Source organism: Carassius gibelio, chromosome A8 (assembly GCF_023724105.1).
Source record: "Carassius gibelio isolate Cgi1373 ecotype wild population from Czech Republic chromosome A8, carGib1.2-hapl.c, whole genome shotgun sequence".
Taxonomy (NCBI): Eukaryota; Metazoa; Chordata; class Actinopteri; order Cypriniformes; family Cyprinidae; genus Carassius; species Carassius gibelio.
In genome coordinates, this window is record NC_068378.1 from 7,891,470 (window position 1) to 7,907,694 (window position 16,225).

Consider the following 16,225-nt stretch of genomic DNA (forward strand, 5'->3'; position numbering starts at 1 on the left):
TTGTTGTTCTGTTGTTTAAGGTCCCACTCAAACCTCTTGATGTTGAATATTACAGCTAAATGAAATTATGAAACTCTTATTGAAAGTTTAAAACATTATTCAGAGCTGTTTGTGGCCTTTTTTTAAAATAATTTTTGCTACATGTTTTTTTTTTTTGCTAAGTAAATAAATCAGTTATTTAATTTTGCTCAACAGGGAAATTAGACAAATTTTCCCCAGTGTTTAAACTTACCAGTTCTTCATTAGCTAGTATGGGTTTGTTAACAACTTAAGTCATTTGTGGATTAATGCGTATTGGAGATGCGAACCGTTTAAAACGATTCAGTTAGATTTGGTGAACTGGTTCAAAACTATCTGGTTACATCGAATGATACGTCACATCGAATTATGTGGAAAGGGGAATTCTGCTGGACTTCTGAATGCCTGTCCTAAGAGAACCTGGAGCTGTTTTACAGGAAACAACTTAAAATAAATAAATAAATATATATAACTGTTCATTTAACTACATTTCACTGCATTTCGTTTCATTACATTTCAAGTCATTGTAGTGCCATTTGTGCAGTAATTTTAATATTAGGTTAATTCATTTTTTTATCCATCATTTGATTGTGGTCTCATACTATTGAACCCTATTGTACTTCAGTTATATCTGGTTTTGTGTTTCATAATACTGTTTTTTTTTCAGGCTTTGACAATTATGTAAATGTACAAAATAATAAGGAACTTCAATTTGAGGAACAGAAATGAGCGTGACTTAGTAGATGGCTGTTTTACTGAAGAGACTCATCCTCCCTTGGTTTGCATTATTTGTGTAATTATTTAAAGCATTTATTCATTTGTTTGTTTATTTATTTATTTGTCTAGATGAGAAGATGTCTCCAGTGCTCTTTGCCGTGATTTGGGCTAATGCAATGGTAATGTTGAAATCAAATGTATTACTCTATATCTCAGTTTTACATTTTTGAAGTATGATCATATTTTGGTACGTTTCTTCTTTATGTGTTTAACAATAAAGATTAAAGGTTTGTGTGAACCAATTCAGTCATGGTCGGACAGAGCAGAAAGAGGACGTTTGGGTGAGTTAAATGTTCAGTTTACGCCTCTCAGACAATAATGAACCGTATGTGAATACTGTATTAATTTCTAAAGCCTCTAAATGATCAACAATCAGAATGTTGCTGAAAAACCTGCTGTACCTGTTATACTGTTTAAGGTTTTTTTTGTAAAAACAACCTCCATTTACTTGTGGTTCATGTGTCTTTTGCTGTGAAATCTTCACTGATTTTTATAATGTAAGCTAAATGCAATGACTTTAATATTGTTCAAGATTAACATTTTCTGGACTAAGGCAACTCAGGTTAACTTGATTATTGATACATCATTTTTTTATATGTCATGCAGGCTTTTGAGGAACATTTGTTCTCTCAAACATCATTGTATTGCATTGCATTATATGTTTTGCCCCCACAATTAAAACCACAGCGGCTGATCATAAGACTAAGCGAGGTGTCTTAAAGCGTACCGTTCACACTATCTCAACCTGTTGCAGATGTGCCAGACTCAAACCTTCTGATCCACAACAATGTAGTGTATCATCTTGTGAACACATCGTTGAGCTTTGAACATGCTCAGCATCACTGTTGTGGTCAGTCCAGCGCCCTCACGACCTCAGGGGTCAAAGAGGACGAGAAGGGAGCCCGACAGTTACTCTCTAAATCCAACCTGAAGGACCCAGTTTGGTTTAGAACCAGCAAAGAGCAGAGCCCGACATCTCAAATAGACTGCGAGCAAAGTAAGTTTAGTTATAGTTCTGGTATGATGTTGTATGTAAGTATCTCAAGATATTAAGTCAATATCTCTGTAACTTCCCAGAAACGACCCTCAGAGTATTGTCTTTCACGTCTAAGGACGGCTATGCCCGTGTGAACGCGTCTTTCTCGCCACTTTCCGCGGTGAGCGTTTGCGTTTGCGAGGGGTTTGCGTTAGAAGAGTCAGCCCGTGCTGGCCTAGAGGAGAGAGGACAAATATCGTCTAAGGTTGAAGTAGAACACAAAGTGTCAGTTGCTGCACTTACACCCAGAGATGAGAAATGGGTACTGAAGGTGATGGAAGATAGGAGGATACTACGGAAGAAAGATGGGAGGGGGAAAGAGAGCGCACATTTCATCTAAAAGTAACCAGTATGGAGGGTGGGGGCTCACAGTTAGCAAAATGTAGTTTAAAGGGGGGGTGAAATGCTCGTTTTCACTCAATATCCTGTTAATCTTGAGTACATATAGAGTAGTACTGCATCCTTCATAAATCCAAAAAGTCTTTAGTTTTATTATATTCATAAGAGAAAGATAGTCTGTACCGATTTTTCCCGGAAAAACACGAGCGGCTTGAGGCGTGACGTGTGGGCGGAGCTAAAGAATCACGAGCGCCAGGCTTTTGCGTTGAGAGCATGTGGAAGCTGTGACATTACCTTGAGGAAAAAACCATCATCCAAAACAAACCATGGCTAACAGTCAGATTCAGGCGTTTATTTATGATCCAGAATCAGATCCCGAGGCTGAAACTAACCGAGAGCAGCAGCAGCAACGACTCGCTCCGAGCGGGGCTCGAACCCGGGTCTCCGGCATGGGAGGGGACGCACTAACAAGGAGGCAGAGATATTTTAACAGTTTTACTCACCGCCTGCGGTTCCAACACACGATCGTGACCCTTTTTCCTTGGGATTGCATCATCCTTAAGAAATAAACGATGTGCAAATCCGGCGTCAAACTGGGCCTTGTTTGTAAAACAAGCATCTTCGAAATGCAGGGAACAAACAAAAACACTTGCACAACTCCGTTGATGCTCTGTAAAAATAAACTCCATCCACTGGTCCCTTAATGCTGTTTCTCTTTTGGTAATCTGTGCAGGGTTGTCTTGCCCTGGCAACCAAAAACACACTTCTTTTGTGACATTTCGCGACGCTCTCGCTCTGATCAGTGAATGTCTGTTGTGCTCTCAGTGCTCTGCTATACGGGAGCGCGCGCTCTTCCGGCAGAAGTGCCTCAGGACCCATATAAGGAAATTCCGCTCCATCTAACGTCACACAGAGCCATACTCGAAAAAAACTTTCCGAAACTTTTGACAAACCGGAAGGAGTATTTTTAGAACAAAAATACTCGTTCAAACGTGCAACTTAATTTTTGAAACTTTGTCCATGTTTAGCATGGGAATCCAACTCTTTAACAGTGTAAAAAACTCAGTATGCATGAAATAGCATTTCACCCCCCCTTTAAATGTAATGAAGAAATGGTCAGAGATATGTAGGGGTTTTACCAGAATGTTGTCTGCAATACAATTGCGTGTGTAAATGAAGTCAAGTTGGTTGCCTTAAGATCAAGTGAAGCAAGGAGTGAATGGAAGTCTGTAGCATAAGGCTTGTTCAGGTGAATCTTGAAATCGCCAAAGACTGAAAGTGGACTGCCATCCTCCGGTAATGAGGACAGCAGACATTCCAGCTCCTCTGAGAGGCACTTTGAATTTGCCCAAGAGCGCAGTGAATTACAACAACCTGGAGTTTTACAGGAGCTGTTACAGTGATGACATGAGATTCAAATGAGTTATAATTGCAGAGGGGAGAGTGGATCCGATTTGTAAGCTAATATTAATAATAATAATAATAATAATAATAATAATAATAATAATAATAATAATAATAATAATAATAATAATATTATAACATTTTCAATATTTACTGTTTTCATTATATTTGTAATATTTTTTTAAGTAGTTAATAATAATAATAATATAATTATTGTATATATATATTTCTGTTAACGTCTGGTGAAAATGCCTGGTTTTGCAGTGTCCCTGAAGACAGAAAAGCCACAAGAAAAGGAATGTGAGGTTTTTAATGGCTGGTCTGATGGTCAGCCTCAGTACAGCACTGCTCCCTGCACACACACGCTCCCCTTCATCTGCAGAATGAGCAAAGGTAATAAAGAGATATGTAGACACTGTATTAGTGAAGTGTGAATGTATTGAAGAATGTGAGTTGTGAGTGTGTGCAGAGTGACTGTGCAGCTCTCTGATCCACAGACTATTATCTGAAGAAGAAGGACCTGAGAGAATCTCTAACGCTCAACCCAAGCCCCTTCATGCAAAGCGCCATGCAGTATGGCATGGTACAGCCGTTTTCTAAAAAGTGCTTTCTTAGCATGAATATTTTGCACACATTATTACCAGACTACAAATAAACTAAAACAATGACTGTAAAGAATTCCAGCAATAAGAGTAATATTTTTTTACCCTCTAACATGTATTTGTCCCATTTCTCTCAGACTGCAGACAGTGCGCTCTCTGATACTGTAGATGTGCAGTGTTGGGCCTCAGTGTCCCGTCTGTTGAACGTGTCTGAGCAGGCTGTTTTAAAGAAGCAGGAGCAGCTGGAGGACAGGGACATGTTTTTTCTCATGCATGTTCTCTCTCGGGCCGCTGACCTGCCCAGCACCGCCAACCATAGTCAGCGTGAAGTGGAGAGCCTCGGCCAGAGCTTCATCACCATTGCAGATTCACTCATCAGCCAAGACAATGTCAGTAAATGGAACAGCATCAAAGAGGTGACTGAGGTTTTGTAATAATTAATTATTAATTATTAAAAGTGATTTTTGATGACCTCATGGACTGGCACACTTATTTAAGTGCCACAATTTTTTTTTAACTTTCACTCAGAAAGGATACATTACATTGACATTCCAGTCACTTTAAAGTACTGACATTAAAGACATGTATAATGTCACAAAAGATTTATATTTCAAATAAGTTTCCTATTCATCAATGAATCCTGAAAAAAAAAAATTATCATGGTTTCCACAAAAAATAATACGCAGAACAACTGTTTTCAATATTGAACATAATAATAAGAAATGTTTCTTGAGCAGCAAATCAGCATATGAGAATGATTTATATAGGATCATGTGACACTGAAGACTGGAGTAATGATGCTGAAAATTCAGCTTTGCCAACAGAAATAAAATACATTTTAAAATGTTAAACAGTTATTTTAAATTAAAATAATATTTCATAGTTTTACTGTTCTTACTGTATGGTCAAATAAAAGCAACCTTTGGTGACCTTAATACTTCTTTAAAAAAAAAAGTAAAACAATTAAATGATACTTGATAATTCAGTAATGAATGCACATTCAAATTTTTTTTTTTTTTAATAAATAAGCAATAATATCACACGAGCAGTTCCACTGAATATCATCACTAGAGCATAATTGGTGTGTGATATTGTTTTTATACAACCGCTGAATAAGTTCAGTAATTAAGTTTGTAATTTAATTTTATGTATGTAAATAATTTATTTTTTAATAATGAATCATTTTGTATTATTTAAATTTTAAAGAAACCATTCATTTCTTTACATATCTCTGTTTTGTAGGTAGTGAAGGGCCCAATGGCAGTCATACAGAGTGTCGAACGCATGGTGAGCAACCTTAACTTTCTACTGATGGACGACACAGACAGTGTGCAGATACGCTCCGACAAAATCAGTAAGTTACACACACATACAGAGGAACAAGACGGACAGACATGCACTGAAATTAAAATCAAAGTCAGAAAACTGTGGTCCTGTGTTGCAGAGCTGCAAGTCCAAAAGAAGCTGCTTTCTAAAGGTTCTCACGTTTCTGTGTTTTGTGGACCGGATGCAGGAGATCGTGACTGCATCTCTGTCTCAGCAGAAAACATGAAGGAACTGCAAAACAGAGGTAGGGACCAGGAGGTTTTCACAATGTTTCATTTTTCAGTTGTCAATGTGAAACCTGTTTATTTTTCTTCCTTCAATTTTTATATGTTGTGCTTGTATAGGCATCAAAAATGTGACTTTACTGAATACATGGTACAGCTCTGTGAATTGTGTCTCAGAGAGAGAGGAAAACATTAGCCTTTCTCCTACAGTCAGTGATGGATCTCATAGGTAAGTCGTGATACCAGGGGCGATTCTAAGATTTTGATTTTAGGGGGGCTCAGCCCCCAATAAGGGTATGATTAAAAAATTATATTTGACTATTAGGGTAGGGTTGTATACTACTAACCTTATTGCAATCCACTATTCCATTGTATTCCCTGTATTTCATATATGGGAGTAGGAGTACTGACTGAGCCATATACAACACTGTAAAAAAAAAACTAATACAGTTTTTTAGATGTGACCAGTCACTGGAAAATTTTGAATTGGGAATGTAGATATTTACAATAAAGACTTCCTGATTCAGTATTAGGACATTCATGTTTATCCTTTGATGATACCACTGCTTTTTCTTATGAAATGTACGTGGAAATTGGCAGAAAATTAAAACAACATAAGGGTTCAATGACTGCAATGAATCTTGGGAACACAGTGGTATTGTCTGTGTGTGTGTGAGGCTGTCTGTTCTATTCTCACCTGACTGTTGCTCATTTGCAGACCTACTCCCGCACGACAAAAAAATGTTGTATATCCATCTACAATGAAAAATAAATTATTATATTTTATTATTATTATAAATTTTTAGCTTTTTAGCCTTTATAATCAACAATACGGTTGGTTATACATCAAGTCAGCCCCTGGAAATTTATTTCATTTCAAATCATTTAACTAACCAGCTAATATTCATTAAGAATATAGACAAAACATGTATTAATGTAATTGTCTATTGGCAATATGTTTAATCTGTTCTATATTTATTTCTATTTATTAAAAATAACACCATTATCAATTTGCCACTTCTATAAATCAATTACTTAAAAAAAAAAAAAAAAAAAAAAAATCACAGATCCCTTTACTCTTACTCTAATATATGTATCATGATACACTAATGATTCATTATTACTTAATACAAAATCATATTTAATAATAGAAAACAAAATAACTCCACATGATGTTTCTCTCTCTGTGCCATTTAGTACTTTCAGACAATGATGTGTGTCTTTAATCATTTCTGTGAATGGCTGCATAATGTAATGCCGAAATACACAAAAATATGTTTTGAATTTTGAAAAGTAAATTAAAATAAATCATGATCGTTTTCTAAAGTATGTTTTCATGGGTGTTAATCGCTTCATTTTTGTTGGAAGAAAAAACAACTGTCACACCGTGATAAAGGCTGAAGATGAACTCAGCGAAGACGTATTTGTATTGGATGCGAGAACACACACACACGCACACACACACGCACACACACACACACACACCTTGTACTCTCTGATGTTCGCTCTGCTCGGCGCCCCTGTGGATTGAAAAACGCGCTGAATCCGTGCAGACTCAGATAAGGGGAGGAGCCGGAACTTGATGCAGCTTGCCACCGTCTCAAATGAGTTTTTAAAGGGGACTGAAGCGATCACTAATTAATTAATCAAATAATTTTTTAGGGGGGCTGGGCATAAGTTTAGGGGGGCTGAAGCCCCCCTAAAAAGGGCCTAGCGACGCCCCTGCGTGATACACAGTATGCAGATTCACTGAATTCGTTCATCAGAGCAGCTTAGCTTAGCTTAGCTTAGCTTTTCATCTTAAAAATAAAGGTTCCATAGGGTTTCACTGCCATCCAAAAGAGCAACCTTATTTTGTTTTCCCAAATGAACATTCAGAGGACAGTTGTTTTCTTAGTGAGAGAAACATTTAAAAAATCTAAAGAAGCTTTTCCACAATAAAGAACCTTTTGCAGAAAGGATAGATTCAATTGATGTTAAAGGTTCTTCATGGAAACATAGATGCCAATAACGAGCCCGATTTATAAGAGAGTGTGGTACTTACACAGAGATTTGCTTGTCATTTCATATTTCAGTGTAATTGCAAGATGAATGTGTTATCATATGGCTAATGGGAGTGTGTGTTTGTGTAAATCAGTCGTTTGCGAACAGTCTTGGTCTCATCGGTCATCTCCAGTACAGTGCTGGCAGATGGAAAGCCGATCAACATGGCCGTAAACTTCACACTCCAGCACCGGATTCAGGTACAAGAAATAACAAGTATCAGTTTTGTTGTGATCAAGGAATCAGTAGGAATCATGTAACCACATGTATGTTTCATTACGTACCTATATGACTTCCCTTTTTCCACGGAACAGGTGATTTTACTAAATGTCAACGCTGCTCTTTTGCATAAAGTTTAGTCACAAGAGGCATCCAAGCTCCAAAAGCATTTGAAATTACTTTAATAGCAGTCAATAATACATGCATATTATATTCCAAGGTTTCTGAAGATGTAGATAGACTTGTTCCTCTGATCACCAAGGCTGCATTTATTTATATCAAAAATACAATAAAACAGAAATTATGTGAAATATTACAATTTAAAATACCATTTTTGGAATGTATATATTTTAAAATGTAATTTATTCCTGTGATCAAAGCTTCAGCAATTTTACGCCAGTCTTCAGAGTCACATGATCCTTCAGAAATCATTCTAATGCTGATTTGCTGCTCAAGAACATTTTTTATTTAAATAAAAAAAAATGTTTTTGCTGCTTAATTGTTTTTTTTTTTTTTTTGATCTTTAGTAATCTTTTGTAATATCATAAATGTTTTAGGAGAACTGTTTAAAATGAGGATTGATCATGTGTTTTTTGGACGGTCATGCCTGACTTCAGATACAATGCTTCTTTTTCACTCTTGTTTAGAACAGTTCACAGAATTTGACACCTGTCTGTTCTTTTTGGGATTTTGACCTGATGTGAGCAATTTTCATGTACTTACATTTATTGTACTTGTAAAATCTCAAATGTTCTCATGTATGTTTTGTATAAGTGATGAAATCTTGTTCTTTTGTCTTGACACCTCAGGCCAGATGGGGGAGGGTGGTCAACAAAGGGTTGCACCTTTATTTCCTCTCGAAATAACTCAACTTCCTGTTTCTGTAACCACACTACCAACTTTGCCTTGCTGTTACAGATCTACGATGTTCAGGTTAATTCTAATGAAGAAAAAGTTTGTGAACATTATTTTAATATTATCTCTATTTAGTAATATAGTATTTGTTCATATTTTGGATTCCATTTCATTTTTTATAGTTTTGGATTAGCTTATAATTTTTTATTTCACATGTATTTCAATTGCCTGAAAATAATTTTCTGTTAAAATAGCGACCCTGGATGCAGATAAAGATAAAGAAGCAGAGTCTGACCACTACAGAAACGAAAGAGTTCAATTAAAAGAGCCAGAAAATTGTGTATATATTTTGAATATATAGTTTAATACAACCGAACCAATATAGATTTAGGCCTCATAAAAAAATTCTACATAAGGCATATTTATGTAATATTTAATGAGTGTGTAATATTTTGTGGGTAATTTATATATATATATATATATATATATATATATATATATATATATATATATATATATATATATATATATATATATATATATATATATATATATATATAAACTACAGAATTATACTTTTTAAAAAATTATTAGGACATCAAAATTCGAGGTTGGTTTGCTTCTTAAATTGTTTGTGTGTGTTTTAGAGCTATGAACAGGAGACAGGCCTGCAGATCTTCAGTTTGATTGGCTCTTTTGTGTCTCTGTGTGGTCTTGTCTTCACATTAATTCTCTTTGTGGCTGTTGGGTGAGTTTCTCTGTGTTTACAGGTATGATTATACAAAATAATAATAATAATAAATAAATAAACTGTATAGTGTGGCTCATATCAAGTGTCTTACCTGGCATTGCATTATGTGTTGCTCTCTGTCTCCCTCCAGTGTTCCCAAGTCAGATCGGACCACAGTCCACAAAAACCTGGTGGTGGCGCTCGCTGTAGCTCAGCTCCTGCTTATTTTCAGCGACTGGGCTGAGGGCAACCAGGTGGGACGTCACAAATATTAAATACAGCATCTCTTTGTTGTTGTTAATGCTGCTTAATACTAAAATTACTTGCTTAAATCAAGGAAAATGTTCTGAAAATACAATCCCAGACTTTTTTTATTTTATTTATTTAAATGTTTTCATGTTTTTACTTTTTTTTAATTATGACCTACAAAAACCATGATGAACTAGCTTAGTGAAATATGAAAAGAGGACATTAAAGTTTTTTTTTATTTTTATTAATGCTTTGATAAATATCAGATGCTGTTATTTAATAAGAAATTACCATATAGTGGTGATTTCTTCAGAGGTAAATTATACACTACCATTCAAAAGTGACTTTATAAAAAGTGCGAAAAAATTTGTTTCATTCATATATATTTATATATATATATATATATATATATATATATATATATATATATATATATATATATATGAAACAAATTTTTTCGCACTTTTTATAAATATATATTTAATACTGGTAGCAGGTATGGGCATGTTTTTTTGTCCGAATCTGAATAAAGCACATGTTCTGTATGTTGACGTGGAGCAGGAAGCCTGCTGGCTGGTGACGGTGCTGCTGCATCTGTTCTTCCTGTCGTCTTTCTGCTGGATGCTGGTGGAGGGCTTGCTGCTCTGGAGTAAAGTGGTCTCTGTGAACATCAGCGAGGGCAGGAGAATGAAGCTGTACTATGTGCTGGGCTGGGGTGAGAACTGTCTGTGTGTGTAAATCATTATGATTCATCTTCTGTTTGATTAACCTTCCTCTCGTGCATTGTGTCTGTGTTTTGCTTTATCTTTCTCAGGGCTGCCGGTTGTTATAGTCGTGGTAACCTTGTCAGCCACTTTGGATCAGTATAAAGCACAGCAGTACTGCTGGCTGAACCTTCAGTCGCATGTTATTTGGGCTTTTGCAGGGCCTGTGCTCTTTGTTTTGACTGTAAGTATATCACAAGTGTCCAGTTCCTTGAGTAAGTGTGTAAGAATAATTATCCCGATGGAGCTCTTATTTGCTTTTGAGTGTGTATGCAGTATACTGTTCTGAAATTAAATGTATGCATTTAGCAGACGCTTTTACCCAAAGCGACTTACAGTGCATTTAGGCTATACATTTGTACCAATAATGTGTTCCCGGGGTTTTGGCCTATAAAAATATGTCACCCCTGCTGTGAACGTGAAGAAGAAGCAACAATCTTCACTAATATCATAAGTTTACCTACTGAAAAATAAAAAAAAATGTATTATGAGACCCTTTAAAGTTGAAATATGGTCTTCCTTGATGGGAGATATGGTTTCTGTGCTTAGGTCAACGCTGTGGTGCTTTTTCGGGTGGTTATGGTCACAGTGGCCAGTGCACGTCGCACAGCCAAAATGCTGACACCCAGCTCTGATTCGAAACTTCACATGCTGGATCTTACCTGGTGAGTTTTTTTCACCTTTCAACTTCTTTTGAAATAAAAACCACCCGAGTTAAGAGATCGAAAGCAGTGTCAGCCAGTCATTAATCGCTATTGTAGACATTTCTAGTTTTTGTCTCATCTTGTTGAACAGAGGAAGCACCTAGAAAGCTATGGTCCACCAGTAACTCATTTATTCCTATCAGCCACCTGGACTTGAGAAGATATGAGACAAATAGCAACAGAAACCTGTTTGTCCTGTAATATGTATATTTCATATAAAGAAAGAGCAGAAATCAATCCGAAGTGTCTGTATAATTAGCTAGTTAAGCAGAGAACTGGAGTGTCCTTGAAGTAGATTTTCAGTCATACTGATGTGAAACTGAGCAGTGCATTCAGCTTTACTGGCTGCCAGTATTATGAAGGTGTAATACTGTGTTTGTGTGCGCACGCAGGGCTGCGACGAGGCCAGTGTTGATCTTGTTACCAGTGTTAGGTCTGACCTGGCTGTGTGGAGTGCTAGTACACTTGTCTGTCGCCGTGGCTTATCTGTTCATCACACTCAATGCTTTTCAGGTAACACACAAGACTTATACTATGACTAGGTGATTATTCACATTTTATTTTCAATTGCAATTTTGGCTTCCAGTGATTATGAACACAAAACGAACTCAATTTCTCAATGCTGTTGTTTTGTCTTGCATTGCAAACTCTCCAGTCTGTCAACACACGTTGAAATGAACTTCCGCTCTCGGTTTTCAGCTTCACTTAGCTCTCTTTTACTGTATCTTTCTTCCTCCCATGTCTTTAATGAATGAGAACTGAATTCCCTCCCAGAGCTTGTTAATGTAGATTTACTGTGTGCGTCTGGGAAAAAGATAAAAGAAGCAGGAGACAGATGGGGGAGACACACAGAGAGGAGGAGACATTTGAGCAGAGTCCATCAGTGCAAGGAAACTCTTCTGATATAATTAGCCAGAGCAGATCTGTCTTGAATGTTTTATGTAGCAGAGGTCTGGGAGAGCAGCAAGCATAAAGATACAGGAAGTATATGAAACATTCCTGTTAGCTGTAACATATGGCTGATTCTGTGCTATAAAGATCTAAGAATAAACCTTTTATGATTTGAGCTAAACCTCCAAAACCAATAAGGCTTCTCCTGGTTATTTTTGAAAGTTTTGTTATTTTAAAACTGTTTATTACAACCCAGACACTGAATCTTCAGACAGTAAAAATAAAAAGTAAATTAATATATATATGTGTGTGTGTGTGTGTGTGTGTGATACTTATGAATGGATAGTGTAAACAATATTTTAAGCGTTTTTTTTATGTTTTGACTCAGAAAACAAAGCAGTGTTTATTATATTATGATTTTTATTTCAAATTGTTTATTTTCTGTTGCTTAATCTTTAAACACAATAATTGATTGAGATAAACCCATATTGTATATATTATAAAACAAAATTGAGAAGAAATATTATAAATTATTTAGCTTATAGCACTATGAAGTTTCATGATATTTTGCATAGAAATTGCAGTGACCTTATTTTCATTCAAATGCAACATATTTCCACTTCCCTAAATTATTGTTACTGTAATGCAAAAAAAGTTAATGAACATAATAATAATAACAATAATAGGCTTCATTTTCTTTATAAAGAAAATGATTTTTATTTGAAAAAATAAAAATATTTGGAGATGAAATATGACTCAGAAATGTCTGAGATCATTTTATTTGTATATAATTGCTTTGACATGTTTGCAAAACATACAGTAGAATGACCCATATACACCATTATAAATGAACTGTACATATAAACATCTTTTAGTGACTATAAAGTTTAAACTTCGCTCAGTGTTGTTAATATTCTAATCACTAGTTGCTTCATAAGCAGCTGTGGCCTAATGGTTAGAGAGTTGGACTTGTAACCTGAAGGTCGCAGGTTTGAGTCTTGGTGCTGGCAGGAGTTGTAGGTGGAGGGAGTGAATGAACAGTACTCTCTTTCACCCTCAATACCCACAGCTGAAGTGCCCTTGAGCAAGGCACTGTGTGTGTGCACTTGGACGGGTTAAATGCAGAGAACCAGTTCTGAGTATGGGTCACCACACTTGGCAGATGTCACAACTTTCATTAAACCTCTCTCATTCTAGGGCTTGTATATTTTTCTGGTGTATGGAGTTTACAACAGTGAGGTATGACTTTTACAATAACCTCAGCTATCAGTTTATATTTTTCTTGTATTTCCGTAGTACAAAGAAGTTGTGTGATTTCCTTTCTAAATTGCATCATAATATGGTTTTTAAATGTTTTATATTGTAATGTAGGTGCGAAACGCTATAAGAAGAATCCAGGACAAGCGGAAAGCTTTGTCATTTACAGTAAGACCATATTCATGTTCATTTTAATAGTTTAACAGTTTAAATTAATTTCTCTGTTACTATACTCACTTTTGATGTCATTTCCTCTTGCAGAACTGCTCACAGCCTGTCAGCTGCTTGTCCTCCCAGAAGTCTCCAAGTGCATCATGGGTAAACAGCCTGTCGACTCGTTCCAGCCCGGAGAGCAGCGAGAGCTCGACTCCCATCACCACTTCCACAGCCGACTCGCTCGTCTTTGAGAACAGTGAGTCAAACTCATCATTATCCACCATCTGTGGCTAAATTCCTCTTACTTTTAGTCCACATGAAACTTAAAAAATTTAACGTCTCTGTCCTTTCCTCTTTATATGTTAGAATGGTTTAAAGATGACCATATTGAGTTTCCCATTAAAACCAGACAGCAGAAGTCAGGTAAGCTGCAAACCACCCAAATTGATATTATACACATCAACAAATAGTAATTAAGCTTCAACCAGCTGTTATGATTTGAACAAAACCTGTTAACTTATATTTCATAGTTCTCAATACAACCAAATTACTATGGTGGCCAGGAGGTGACATGTTCGGTTCACTAAGTTTTGTCTTGGCCACTTCATAATAACTCATGGGAACATGAATATATGTCGTTTCCCCTAAATACCATCTCGTGGCCATGAAATAATATCACGTTCCCACGAGTTAATATGACATTCCCACAAATTAATATCTCGTGGCCACGACATGCAGTATTATCAGGTTGCCAAGAGTTTTTATGTAGTGCCATGACAAAACTAAGTGACCCGAACATGTCACCTCCTGGTCACCTTAAATGATAAATTATTAATTTAAATAAATTGACAAATGACTAATTATTAATGAATTATACAACTACTACTAAGTATATCCAACATTACCTGGACACATACAGAACACTCACATTAAGCAGTGTATTATTTAGCAAATTTCAAAAGCTTTATTTTAAAGTAAATTATATTATAGTTCAGCGATATATTAAAATTAGCATATATATATAGTACATCCTACATACTGTATACTCAAACAAAAAATATTTTAATAACAAATTATATATATATATCCAACTTTGACCGCATACCTGTGCACTCAACTAAAGTGATATTTACTATAGTAAATGTCAATTTTTGTCCAATAATGTTACTGTATTATCGTGCAACTCTTTATATAATGTTACATTATTGCATATATAAGTATATGCAACTTTATCTGCATACATACAGTAGGCTGATATTCACTAAACACATAATCTCAGTGTCTTGCTCATAGGCTATAGTTGCAAAATGTAAACTGCTTTGAAACCGTGTGTATTGTGAAAAGTGCTATTCAAATCAAATTGACTTGACTTGATATTTCAGCATTCTGCTTCGTTTCAGGTGATTCAGCTGACAGCCTTTAAGCCCTCAGGTAAAAACTGTTTCACATGAACCTCCTGCAACATGAGGTGTGTCCACACCGAAGCTCTAGGAGGCGCACTAGTTCTTCACTAGCATTGAACTGATGCGCTTCTAAACAAATACGTGATAAATAAAGATACATTAACATCAGAATAGACTACAATTAAATCTAATGCCAATGCTGATGGCAGAACAGTTTGAACACATTGAGAACTGAACTTAAAAATTGTTAAAAAAGCATGACGGACTAAAGCTTTGACATGTTTAAATAATGCCGTCAAAATACAAGTGCTGCTATTTCTTTCTCTCTTTTTGCTTGACCACAGGCTGTTGAGGAGAAAACTACACTACAATTGTGCATGGACCCGTGGCTTATCCTGGGACGAGGACGTAGCTCATTCTGTGGAGGAGCACACACTGCCTCCTCCGCAATCCTGCAGGCCGTCTCATTCCCAGAGCTCAACAAGTGCACGAAATGACTCTTTCAGCGAACGTTCAATGAGACTGTGCTCAAAGTTGTGTATTTAGTCATCATTTTATAATGTACAGATGAGTACAAAGGTTCATAGTATTTAAAAAAGGACAACAAAGAGCATCACACCGTTAATCGTGACCAGACAACAGAATGAGTTGTTAGTGATTTTTGACTTCGGTTGGGAACGAGCAGGCCATATCCGTGGAGATTTACATTCAGTGTTTTGAAGAAACAGAAACCTGTGGACATTGAAACCTACCAGCTGTTTGATCTTTCTGAAGATACTGTTCAAAGTATCAATATATCATTTTAATGGCACATTATTCATTTTTTTATTTAAATAGTCTTTAGTTCTCAAATAGCAAGTATGTGACGATCACCTGATCATAACATAATTTATATTTAATGGTTTATTCATGCTGTAATTCTACTTCTCAATTGAAATTGTAAATAATTATCTTATTGTAATAGGTATAACCTATTTTTAAATAATGCATATAAAATGCAGTATGTCTTTTTTCCACTATTAAAAGTAATTTGTTTGTTTTGATGTGGAAAGTGTGTATCTCTGTAGTCATTAATGAATACTGCTTTTTTTTTTAAGCGATACACATGACATTTTATTTGATTAGAATAAAACTGAATAATAATTGGTTCAAATGGATTTCAGAAGAAGCACTCTCTCTTTATGCGCTCACAAAGGTGGCATCATGTGTGAATGTTTTCTGACCTTCA

General features: G+C 35.8%; 1 pseudogene; it reads left to right on the forward strand.

Annotated features, from left to right (window-relative positions):
• Window positions 1–743: 743 nt before the first annotated feature.
• On the forward strand, window positions 744–16,005 carry LOC128018313 (adhesion G-protein coupled receptor D2-like; annotated as a pseudogene).
• The last annotated feature ends 220 nt before the right edge of the window (window positions 16,006–16,225 follow it).